This window comes from Dipodomys merriami, unplaced genomic scaffold (genome assembly GCF_024711535.1).
Source record: "Dipodomys merriami isolate MVZ:Mamm:240054 unplaced genomic scaffold, mDipMer1.0.p SCAF_6, whole genome shotgun sequence".
Lineage (NCBI taxonomy): Eukaryota > Metazoa > Chordata > Mammalia > Rodentia > Heteromyidae > Dipodomys > Dipodomys merriami.
This window is the reverse complement of record NW_027206179.1, coordinates 18,263,813-18,276,660: the sequence shown is the minus strand read 5'-3', so window position 1 is coordinate 18,276,660 and position 12,848 is coordinate 18,263,813.

Below are 12,848 nucleotides of genomic sequence, written 5' to 3'. Positions count from 1 at the left end.
AGGCATGTCCACGGCGGAACAGCATCCTCTAGGCATGCAATTTGGATCTTAATTGTAATAAGATGCATTCACAGTATATGCAAACTACAAGTCTCCCTCATTCTTTTCATGTTTTTTTTATTGTGAAAAAACTGTACAGAAGGGTTACAATTACATGGGCAAGATAATGAGTACATTTCTTATCACGCATTGTAGCCTCCTCCTTTGTTTCCCCTTCCCATCCCTTCCAAGCCTCCCCCCCCACCCTATCCCCCTATCCCCCCACCAAAGTTGTAAAGTTCGTTTTCGACATGACAACTTGTACTTCTCATTGTTGTAACGGGTCCACCTGCATCCTTATTTAAACGACATTTTTTTTTTTTTTTTTTTTACCAATGGAAGTATTTCCATTTTTTGTTCATGGAAGTAACCGTAGAGCACTTCCAGAGGCGGCCACATCAGTCCACACAGCCTGTGGGTATTCAAATACTTCCACACTCTCCCCCCATAGTACATCTGGACTGGTCTATAGATCACATTGACCGTGAATGCAAGCCAGAGTAATCTGGTAAGCATCTGGGCCTCTCTCCCTTTTCACATAGTCACATTTGGTGACACATGAGCTACTGATTAAGACTGCTAGTCAGACAACTTATCTTGTTAGAGAAATCATGCAGATCCTTGAGCTTATGAGAGGGAGGAAGTACTCGGCCATCTGACCTGTCAGTTGAGTGTCCTGATGACTTCGGCCCCAGGAGTCTCAGGAAGACACACAGAGTGACTGGCCATCCACTGACCTATCAGAGGTAACACATATTTCCTGTTCGTTTCAGTTACAAGGTGCTGGGGTGATCTGTCATATAGCAATAGACAACAAAAATAGTATCAACATAACAAAGGCATCAGAAAGTCTCTGGTCCAAAAGAATACTTTACAACATAGTTGGGCTCTTGGTTAGTCACTGGGCTGGAATTGCTTGTAAGAGCCGGGAGGTCTTCGAAGGCTGAGCTGACTCTTGGTTTTAGGCAGGAAGATCTAATAACTAATTTGAAAAGGACTCAACAATCCCAGGATGACTTGAAGAATGGGTTCGGGGACTTCTCTCCCCCACTTTGCCTATAAGATTGGCCTTGGAATCAAAGTCGTCCCTGTTTTATGTCCCCGCCCCTCTCACCTCTGGCCAATGTCTTCTTACCTTGCCCCAGTGATCACAGTCTCAGTCTTTGTGAGAAGTAAAAGGGAAAATGGAGGAAAAAAGAAGATATATTAAGATGATGATTTTTGTAAAAAGACTGAACCTGCTAAGAGATATGGCTGAACAGATGGATAAAAAGTGATGAACAGAAAAGCCTATTAAGGTGAATTAGCTCTTTCTTAAATTTCAGATCTTTTCTCACTTCCTACTATTTTAGTAATGCTTTGTACTTATAAAGCTCTTTGTGACTTTTCAAAGCCTTTTTACTTACAGTGGGTAATTTGATTTCCTTTTTTGGGGGGGTAATAATCTTGTGAATTATTCCTCAGTCTGGTGATTGAATTCATAAATTATTTTTAATGTATGGATATGTTACATGGTTATAAACATTTTATTTATATATTATTTGTAGAACATTTATTTATTGCTACCTAGATCGATTTCTTTTTTCCCTTCAGATGAATTTCAAGTTTAAATGTGATCGTTGCTAATAACTAAGGCTACTGGAAGGTGGGTCTACAATTTATTTAAGTATTTATTCTTCATTAAAAAAAACTTTTCTGAAGCTGGAAACCCATTTTCAACTGAAGTACTGTATAGAGTCCCAGTGTATAAACGGGATGCCATCCAGCCATTCTGGTTGGGGGTGAGGAGTTAGTCAAGTCTACCTCTCCTGGCTTACCCTTTAGCTTTCTGTTCATCATCCTGCAACCTTCTCTGATCATTTTTGTGAGACTTAAGCAATTTATATCCCAAACATGACAAGCAAATATGCTTAATTTTTCTAAAAGTTTCCCTTAACACTGTATTTCTGCCTCAACCTCCTCCCTCAATTTGTCTGTGCAGATTTTCTACTGGATGTCACTTGAAATTCTTATAGACTGGTCCATGCCGTAGGATGACATCTGTGGTACTGATCAGCAGGTCCGTAAGTTCACTTATCTACTTAGCCATTCTTCTACTCACACATCACTCATCCACCTATCCATATTTCTGTTATATATCATCCATCATGAATTTGTTTTCCATCCACTCACATTTATCATAAATAAAATGATGGGAGGAAAAGGTAAAATATACCAAGGTTCTTTTATATAACTCATCCATCATCCATCATCCATCCATACTTCCATCCATCTATCTATCCAGTAAATAATACAAAGAATGGGCTCTCATAGAGTCTACATATCAGGGATAAACTATGACTCTCACTGGATAAACAAATTATAAGCAATAAAGTATCTTACTTTCCTGTGTAGAATTATGTACATGATGGAAACATTTTCTTTCATGCAATCATAGCATTAATTCTACTTCCCAGGGGGTCAGTGAGGATTTAAGAGAGAAAACACTAACCGGTTCTGCTTGTAGTTCTCTGAAGAATGATGTCAGCACAATGAAGTACACCATAATTAATGGTCTCAGTAACTTATAGCAATAGCCCTACAGCAAAAACCCAGGCTGATATTTCAGGTCCACAATACTAAGTTCCATAATGAACCTCCAGAGAGGAAGAACTTGAAGCAAAGTTGTGCCAAAAATGATTTATTCCAGTTTTTTTTAAAGAGAATTATTTTTGGCTGTGATAAGTTTCCTCTGTCTGTTCTTAAGAATGGGAATAGTTGGCCATTATTGGTTGACAGGACGAAAGGGAAGCAAGCCGCTGAATTTACAGGCTTCTTTTTTAAAATAAGTTTTATAGCACAGGGAATTGGAGTCCTTTGTCTACTACTCACAAGCACTGTCGAAACTTGGATACTTAGAAATGCTGGGAAAAGGTAAGGAAATGAAGTAGTTTCTTAGGCTCTGATTCAGGAAAAAAAAAATCTACCCAGACTCTGGATGTAATGTCTGATGGGAAGCGGTGTGGTCCCCTGCTGCTTGTAGAAAGGCCACTTGATAATGAGTTTAGAACCAGATTCTTTCCACGTAGTAGCATAACAATGTCAATCACTGTGGACTCTTGGTGATGCTTCGTAGAAATGCTGTTCTCTCAAACCAAAATAATCTTAAGGCATTATTCTCACGTTTGTTTTATTCAAGATTAGGCAGTGATCTCTTGACTCACAAAATGGGACAACAGCCTTTTGATCTTTTAGGGTTTTCTTGGGCTTCTGCCTGGATAGACTGCATAATCACAAAAATTACATTTGTGCAATATTTGTAGAATGATTGCATGGAATCACCTCTCAGGTTACCATCAAGCTGAAACTGATTCATGTTCTTCTAAAGGCTGACTGAAATTTGCTGGACTTTTGATCCATCTTTCCTCATTTTTTGGTCTTTCCCTAATAGCAGAAGGGAAATAAGACAGTAGCACTGAACATTCACACAGTGAGAAGAATGAAAAATTTGACAAAGCCAATTTTTTTTTTTTGGGTCCGGTCGTGGGGCCTGAACTCGGCCTGGGCGCTGTCCCTCAGCTCTTCAGCTCAAGGCTAGCACTCTACCACTTGAGCCACAGTGCCACTTCTGGTTTTTCTCTTTCTGCTTATGTGGTGCTGAGGAATCGAACCCAGGGCCTCATGCATGCAAAGCAAGCACTCTACCCCTGAGCCACCTTTCCAGCCCCGCCAATTTTTTAATACTGCTTTTGGAAAGAATCTTTTGGAAAGATTCTTTTTTTTTTTTTTTTTTTTTGAGGGATGAAAGGCCAGATTTTGAAAGTCATCTTTGGTTTTAATTTGGATCCATTTGGACGAAAGAATTTGAAAAGGCAAGAGAAAAGAGTTCAAATGGGATGTTACCTGAATCATTTGGTACAGTGGGAAATGAACAGATTTGAACCAGGTGAAAGTTCAATCCTGGCACTGGTTCATTTTCATGGATACTCAAGTCTCAGCTCTCTGAGCCTCCTTTTTTTCCACTGATAAAATGGAAGTGTTAAGACCAGAAAGACAGAAACCTCTCCCAGTTTGAACACTGATAAGATGATGAATCAGATTGCCTTCACATTGTTTATTAGCCAGAAAGGCAAGTGGAGTGTTCTCTTTCATGTTGGCTATTCTGTGTAAGACTCCGGTTCTCCAAGGAAGTTCACCAAAAATTAAAATAAATTAAACCACCATCACCACCACTACCACCACCACCACAACAGAGGTCTCATCTGCTGTCCAGTGTGAGGAACCTCACCTTTTACTTAAGGAATTGGTATAAGAGAATACTTCCTAGCCTGAAAAAAACATTTTTTTAACCTGAGTTCTGTAGCTTTTTCTTCAGGGTGATTTTGCAACTGTTTTTGAATTTCCCCTTCTGCCAGCTGTGGATACTGGAGTTTCCTAGCAAGTTGGCATCTGTTTGCTCCCTTCTTTCTATGAGATTCTTTGTGTGATCTCTCACCATTTGACTAACTAACATTGTTTCCTTGGCTTCTACTGCCCTTTACAAACAGAAAATACATTTATCTCCAGCCCATACCTGTAGCCTTCATGTCCTTATGGGTACTCTGTTTAAATATCCCACAGGAACACTGAATTGTTTCACTTCTCACTTAATCATTAAATGCATGCACTCATCCTCAAACAAACTCTGCTTTAGGCAATGGAAGCCATCATTGCTTCATTCTCTGAAGTCAGACTTTTGGAAACCACCCTTCATTTCTCATTGTGTCTCATTTAGGTCACCTGTTTCTAGATTAGCTCCCACTCCCATCATTCCACCTTTATACGACAGGGACTCTGGTTATATTGAAATCAAGTCATCTGATTTCTTCATCCAAAAGACTACTGTGACTCTCCATTACCTAAGCCCAGAAGCTCCAAATTTATTTGTAGGACACAGCAGGCCCTCTGTCTACTCTGCTCCCTCCTCTTTGGTCATTGTTCCCTGCCATCTGTGTGTGAAGCAAATGCTCATCTATGCTCATCTATAGCCAAAGTCCCAGTTCTCTCAACTCTGCATTTTCTTCTTCACATCTGAGCCTTTTGTTCTACTTTTTCTGACTTAATTGTTTAGATCTTTCCCATTATTATGGCAAAATTCTCAACTTCAAACTCAACCTCAGGATCTCTTTCTTGAGGAAACATTTCTGACTTCATGTGGCTTGAATGTCTGATTTCCTACATCATTCTTGAAATATTTCTTTCAAATCTCACTTTTGGGCATTTACCTGGATGATCACAAACAAGACCATACTAAAGCTACCAGCACAACTATGTTTATTGCAGCATTATTTACGATAGCTAAGATATAGAACCAACCCAGACGCCCCTCAGTAGATGAATGGAGCAAGAAAATGTGGTATATATACACAATGGAATTCTATGCCTCCATCAGAAAGAATGACATTGTCCCTTGTTAGGAAATGGAAAGACTTGGAAAAAATTATATTAAGTGAAGTAAGCCAGGCCCAAAGAAACATAGGTCTGATGCTTTTCCTTATTTGTAGTAACTAGTATATGTCTGAGACAAGCAGAAATGGTCAGATAAGTTGATGTTAGGCAAAATGAACCCCAAGATAAGGACTCAAATGTTTTTTCTTTCTTGCTATTGTTTCTAACATATTTATAAGATGATTTCTTTGTTGCTTTGTATGTCTCTCCCCCACAGTACAACCCCTGTTTTCACTGTATTTGATGCTGGTATAATTTGTGAAGGGGAAGGGAAAAAACAAATTGTTTAAATAAGTATACAGGTGGACCCATTGCAACAATGAGATGTACAAGATGTTATGTTGAAAAACTAACTTTACAACTCTGGCATGGGGCAGGGGCAAAGGGAATGGGGGTGAGATGAGGGGGTAATGGGGGAGGATAGCGGGCTGGGGGGGAGATGGGAAGGGATGGGAAGGGGAAACAAAGGAGGAGGCAACAATGCTTGATAGGAAATGTACTCTTTACCTTGCTAATGTAATTGTAACCCCTCTGTACAGTATTTTCACAATTAAAAAAAAAAAGAATTTGTCTATCTCCCCCACCCCCATGCCACCAGACTTAAGGAAACTCTTGGCCAATGAGGATCTTGATTTTCGTCTGTTTGTTCCTAGTGCCAATACTTCTTTCCTGAGACATGGTTGCTGCTAAATCTACCATCTTTGAAGTGAAGAACCAGGAAAGCTGGTGGTGTAATTTAGTTGGGTTCAAAGTCTAAATCTGCAGTTCTGTAAGTGGAAGGGAATTAGGGTGTAACTCCCAGTCCAAGGCCAGCTCCTGAGAGTCAGGAGCTGATGCCTAAGGAGGAAGGAATTCACCTTTCCTTTGCCTTTCTTGTCTGTTCAGCTCTTCAGTGAATTGGCCTTGGACAATGCAGCCACCTGTGTTAGTGAGGGCAGATCTCCTTTCCTCAAACACAAGCCTTTTCAGATTTACTTTTGCAGACAAACACAGACTTAATGCTCTGCCAGCCTTGTGGGCATCCCTTCACCTAAGCAAGTTCATACATAAATTTTATCCATCACATCTCATCCTCAGCAAAACAGGCCCTTAATTTTTCTTTTCAATAAATGGATAAACTCTAAGTGAGTGAGGAAGAATCTGAGAGGCAACATCATGATCTAGACAGAGACTCAAAGGGTCTTTATCAAGTTGCTTCGATGGGAAAACGAGGCCACATTAGACAAACTTTTGCCTCTATTGATTCCCCAGCCCTCTTGCTTGTGTGATAGGAGAGTAGATAGAATGTCTGATAGGCTATGCAGGTGACAATGAATGTAGGAGGAACAATAAAAAGTACTGGCTAGGAGAGACTTTGGTGAATCCAGCCTGGATTCCAAAGCACATGCTGGAGGCAGTGTCATGTCAGAGAGGCCCACGAGAATAGGGGAAGGGAGGTAGGTCTTTCCAGGCCTTGTAGATCAGGAGGCTCCCTTGGAGCAGCCCGTGTGGAGGAATGCAGTGTCAATGGCAGTGGCTGCTTGCTGGGGTTCTTGCTGTTCTCCACAGCAGCCATTATCCAGCGCACAGGCTACACAGGTCACCCAGGAGGAAGGCGCAGTGTTCATAGATCTCGCTCTGCCAATGCCATCAGGTGGGTCAGAAAGAGCAATCCTCAGCCCTCACACCACCTTGATATCAGAAAGCCGTGAATAAATAAAAATCACAGGAACAAAACACAATTCCCAGGGGTTTGTGTTGTAATGCCTTCTTCAATCAGTGCGGCAGGGTGAAAACTGTGATAAATGTGATCCGCATAACGTGCTCCTTGGGGATTCTATAGTCATATGTGTGTATGTAGAAAAATGTGATTAGGAAATGCTTGGTATCCCACAGGCTTTTGTTCCTGGTGGGACCAGGCAGGAGGAAGCTGGGGGGTGTTCAGGTCTGCTAGTGGCATTTCCTGATGATGTTTTCTTTTTTTGGGGGGAGGAATAGAGGGGATGCAGAAAAATCTCTGCTGCTCTTCTCTGTCTTGAGTCTGCCATTTGTGCGACACTACCCTTCCAGGAGTTGTTCCCTTGGGTTAAGGTATATGTCTGTGAAGTTCAAGTTCTGTTCCAAATGTGTTAGCCGCGGCTGGTTAGCATGCTAACAGGTATAAACATTGTAAGGGGAATTTTCCTAAAATGCGTTTTAAAGTGTTATTTCTGAGAGCTACGATGGAAATAAAAGACAAGTTTTTCCCGGCCCCTCCTTCTTTGCTTCTTTCTTTTCTTTGTTCTTCCTCTTTCACTCCTCCCCTCCCTATTCTTTTCCTACTCCTCGTCTATTTCTGTATGCCTCTCTATCACCATTCTTGGAATTTGAACAGTGAGACATTGTAAACCTGGGTTCTGTTTTTCGAGGGGAACAGGTGTGTGGGCTTGGGAGCTGCAGCGGCAGAGTGGAACCCCTGATTCAGGAGGTGATACTGGGTCTTCAAGAGGGGCTGAAGAGAGCCTTCAAGAGGGGCTGAAGAGAGCCTAGCTGGCTAAAGAAAAGCCACATTTCTTTCTGCCAGTGTCACCTTGTGGGGAAAGCCACCTGGGGCAGACAGGGGGAAGCAGGAGTGGCATATTGTCTTGGATTTCAATTTCTGATCTGGTTTTGAGCTCAATTCCATGCCTGCCTGAGAAATCAGATCTGAGAAGAGCTGGTTAGGTTTTCGCCAAATCCACCAGGGATCTTGGAGAGCTGAGATGCCTCAAGTTTTCTGTGTACTTTAGTTTTTTGTGTAATTCTGGATTCCTGATGCTGCCTCTGGGCTGATAGACTGGGCAGAGTACAGACAAGCAGCCTGGCATGAGGAGAAACTCTCAGGCATGCTCAAGAAGAGGTGGAGAATTTCAGAGACATGCTCACGTATATGACCACTGACCCTTACCTAAAAGACGACCTTGCTCTGACCTTGCTACACCAGTTCTTCTCCAACCATTTCCTTTGGTGAGATGTAAGGAAGTAAACTTAAGGTTCAATGGTTTAATGTGTCAAACAAAAACAATATACTGATGTCCCATTAAGTTACCCAGAGAGCTAATATACTGAGGGAGACATTAACACTCACAGATATATGTGTGCCCTTAGCTTTGTGTGTACCCACATATGAACAATTCATCAACCATTTTAGTAATTGCAAGAACTATAAAATAATTCTTTAGTCTTATGTATATATATTTTAGTCTATATCTCTGGTATATTTTGATATCTGATATGCAAAACTAACACTAGAAAGACAGCAGTTGCTTTATATATTGGGATAATACCCTTCAAGGTGATTTCATTGAGTAAAAGAATTTTGCGACTTTAACATACCAATTTTGAAATTATCATTTAAATATGTAATACATAGCCTAATAAAATTTGCATCATGATCCCAGAACAATTAGTTTTTCTATTGGCTGGACCTAAGTCCAATCATGTGTCTGGGCATAGTAGTTTGTAATTGTATCACAATATTTTTTAAAAGTTCCAATTATTTGCAAATTCTGTCTCTCATGCACAGATAAGCTCAGAAGACAGGAATTTGTTATTTATAACTTTTTTTTGGGTGGGTGTGGATGCAAGGATATGATACAGCAATTCTCTACAAAACTTTGAAGTTAGGGATACAACTTAGAATTAAGGCAAACCGATACCATTCTGATCAATCTATTCCATCAATCTATTAGTAATCTAATGATCTCTATTAATAATGAAGATGACTTTGCCTTCATGGGACAAAGTCAAAGTTCAGCAAAATAAAATACCTGCTTCTTGAGCAGGTGGGTGGGGTGAGGACAAGGGGAAGGAGGAAGATGGATGAAGAGGAGGAGAGGGAAGAAATGCAGACAAGAACTCAATAGATAGCCATCAAAATTAAGAAGAGTGAGAGAAGGGGTGGGAATTTTGAAAGGCTGCATTCATAAACTGCTTTGTTAAATGGCAACTCCTTTGTACAACTATTGAACAATGTAAAAATGATGATGATAATAATTGTTTTCACCTTTTCTATTTTGAATGGTGAGGTCACTCCAAGCCCCTTTCCCATGTTGTAAAACAAACAGAGAAGAGTTGAGTCCCATTTGGGAGTGCATTTGCTCTCTCCTCTTCTCTGTCTAGTGACTGCATGGTTGTGTCAGGAGATACACTTTCTCCTTGCGTGTCCCATGGCTGTTTCCAGTCAGTACTCTCTGGTTATAGAAACAGCTTCTTAGCTTGAGTCTCTGGTTTTGTCTGCCTGCCTTTTCATTTCATTCTCTGTACCATCATCAACAAACAGTCCTGCAAAGGAACGGGTAGCTTTCCTCATTCTTCTAAGCCTTCAGCTCCATTTTTTAAGGCCTTTCACATCTCTGCCTTGTCTTTGTTTAGTTCTGGCTTCCAAAAGCAGATATCTTTGGTTGGGTGGCTTCAACGATATAAATTTAGTTCTCAGGAACAGAAAAATTATTTCATTTAATAGGCAGTTATTTCTTTTTTATTTATTTATTTATTTATTTTTGGGTCCGGTTGTGGGGCCTGAACTCTGGGCCTGGGTGCTGTCCCTCAGCTCTTCAGCTCAAGGCTAGCACTTTACCGCTTGAGCCACAGCGCCACTTTCGGCTGTTTTCTTTTTGCTTATGTGGTGCTGAGGAATCAAACCCAGGGCCTCAGGCATGCAAGGCAAGCACTCCACCACTGAGCCACCTTCCCAGCCCAGTTATTTCTTTTTTAATAGGAATTTATTGAGTTCAGGAAGCCAGAAGGCTAAGATGAAGGAAGCAAGGTGCTGGCAGGACTCGTTTCCTTCCATCTCTTGGTTTGCAGTACTCTCCTCTTACCTGTGCATGCATACTGAGAGGACGAAAAAAAGGAAGAGAGAAGGAGCAGGTAAAAGGGAGTGGGAGAGGCAGAGGGAGAGGAAAGGAGAGGGAAAAGGGGGGAGGAAGAGGGAGAAAGGGGGACAGAATAAGACCAGAACCATGCCAGCAGGATTTCACCTAACGGGGTGACTCCATCCTTAAGCACCAGCACTTTGATCCGGTTTTGACAGATGCATATGGGGTGGATAGGGTGGACATATTTCGTCCTCAACAGGCTCAGTCAGTGTCCAGGCCTCGTTTCCCTCACTGTCTGGCAGGTTCCCTCACCTGTTCTCTCCAGTGCCCCTTGTGGTGTGCAGTGATTTTACCTGATGCTCTCTGCCTTCCAGCCTTCCCCCTCTCCCTGTTCTTTTTTTTTTTTTTTTTTTTTTTTTGTCGGTCGTGGGGCTTGAACTCTGGGCCTGGGCGCTGTCCCTCAGCTCTTCAGCTCAAGGCGAGCGCTCTACCACTTGAGCTACAGCGCCACTTCCGGTTTTCTGGTGGTTTATTGGAGATAGGAGTCTCACGGTCTCTCCTGCCCGGGTTGGCTTTGAACCGCGATCCTCAGATCTCAGCCTCCTGAGTAGCTAGGATTACAGGCGTGAGCCACCAGCGTCCAGCTTCCCTCTCCCTGTTCTTTTCTGACAATTCTTACTCACAGAATGTTCTTGTATCCCTGCCCCCCACCCCCAAATTGGATAGTATCTTCAAGGTCCAACCGAAGTAGTACATGATTCAAAGAACACATTATAATTACCAATTCCTACAACTGTTCTTTCTCTGAGCCTGTACAGCACGGTGCTTCATTATCATCCAATTCCTCACTAATATTGGTGCAGTATGGCATTGGGATTTATACTGTTTTGAGGTCCATCTTTTCCTACGATTGTCTCAAAACTTGGATGAGGCTGAGATTATTATAGTTTCTATTTTAACGTTAGAGAAATCCGAGCTCAGTCGGGTTGAATTATTAATTGTTGTAATTAATTGTTATAAACCTAGTAAGCCAGGATAAAGATGTATGTTGTTTGACTTTAAGGCACATAGTTCATTTCTGTATTACTTAATTCGTGTATGAATTATGATTCAAGTTCCTTCTTTCCCACCTGTTCTAATTCAGATTATCTTATGATTTGTATATCTCCAAAGGCTGGATTTAATTTTTTTTGTGTAAGAGATGAGGGGACAACAAATACAATGAATTTACAGGAAGAAGTTCAGAGTTTAGCCCACTTAGATTCTTGTATTTCTCATAAACTGGGTATTTCTGCGAGGTCCCCCCTTTTTAAAACACAGAGAAATTCATTGTCACACAGTCCCCTTGTTCCATTTACCAAATTGGGTAAATTTTTCCCAAGTTGAAAATTTTAATCAGAAGCTCTTGGATAATATAGCGCATTTATTCTGCAAAGCAATATATCATCTTTTGTAATTGCCAAGCGTAAATCATCTATTTGAGAGCTGGATCTCAGAATCGTTTGGCCTCCCACACAGAAGAGAACTCTTGAGCCTGTATCCATTAGGAAGGTGAAGGAGTGCAGGCTAATTCAGCAGTGGAAACCCACCTGACCCCCGTCCACCCAGACATTAGTGCAAAAAAACCACTTACGAATTCTTTTAGCGTGATATCAAATCAGAAACATTTAATGTGCATTGAAAAAGCCAAGCGAAGAATCAAGTTCAGACATGCAGAGGTGTGAAATCTACCACCAGAGCCAAGTCTGAAAAGAGTTAGCCTTTTAAATGGCCAAATGAAACAAGACACAATTGAGCTAACTCATCCCTCTGGGCACTTATAAACCTCCTTGTGGGAACTTTTGAAAATGAAGTTAGCACCAATCATATCTTATTTTGCTTGGCCATCTAATGGGCTAACCCTTTAGGAATTTGGCTCTGATGGTAGATATCACACTTTTCATGTGTCTAACCTTCTCCTTTAACTTTTATTTTTGGATGTATACATAGAAGTAAAATAAAAGCAGATAATGATGTGATTTAAAAAAAAATAAAAACAAAATATGAAACAGAACAGAATGTGTTGAAATAGTAACGTACCAGGGACACAGGCTTGTCACTGTGGACTGCTTTACAGAGAGGAGTCTGTGTGGAGAGTGCTGGTATAGATGGACAATGAAGCTACTTGGAGGAATTCCTAAGTCAAGCCTCCTTCACCTTCTGTTGATCCACGTGTGAACAAATATGCTTGCAAGAGGGCAGGAGAGTAGGTGGGCTTAATACAACAGGACTGGAGAGCCATGCAGTAGACAGACAATGTAGCTCAGTCCAAAGACAGTTTTTTTTTTTAATCCAACTCCTTTGGTCTTTGAGCTACTCAGAGTTGGCTTTTCCTGGGCTCTGCTTAGGAAGGATGCCAAAAACATGACCAATGTTGAAAGGAGTGACACCGCTCAAGATATATTGTACTCATAAACTGCTTTGTTAACTAGCAGCTCCTTTGTACAATTATTTAATGATGATGATGATAATAATGCTAACGGTCAT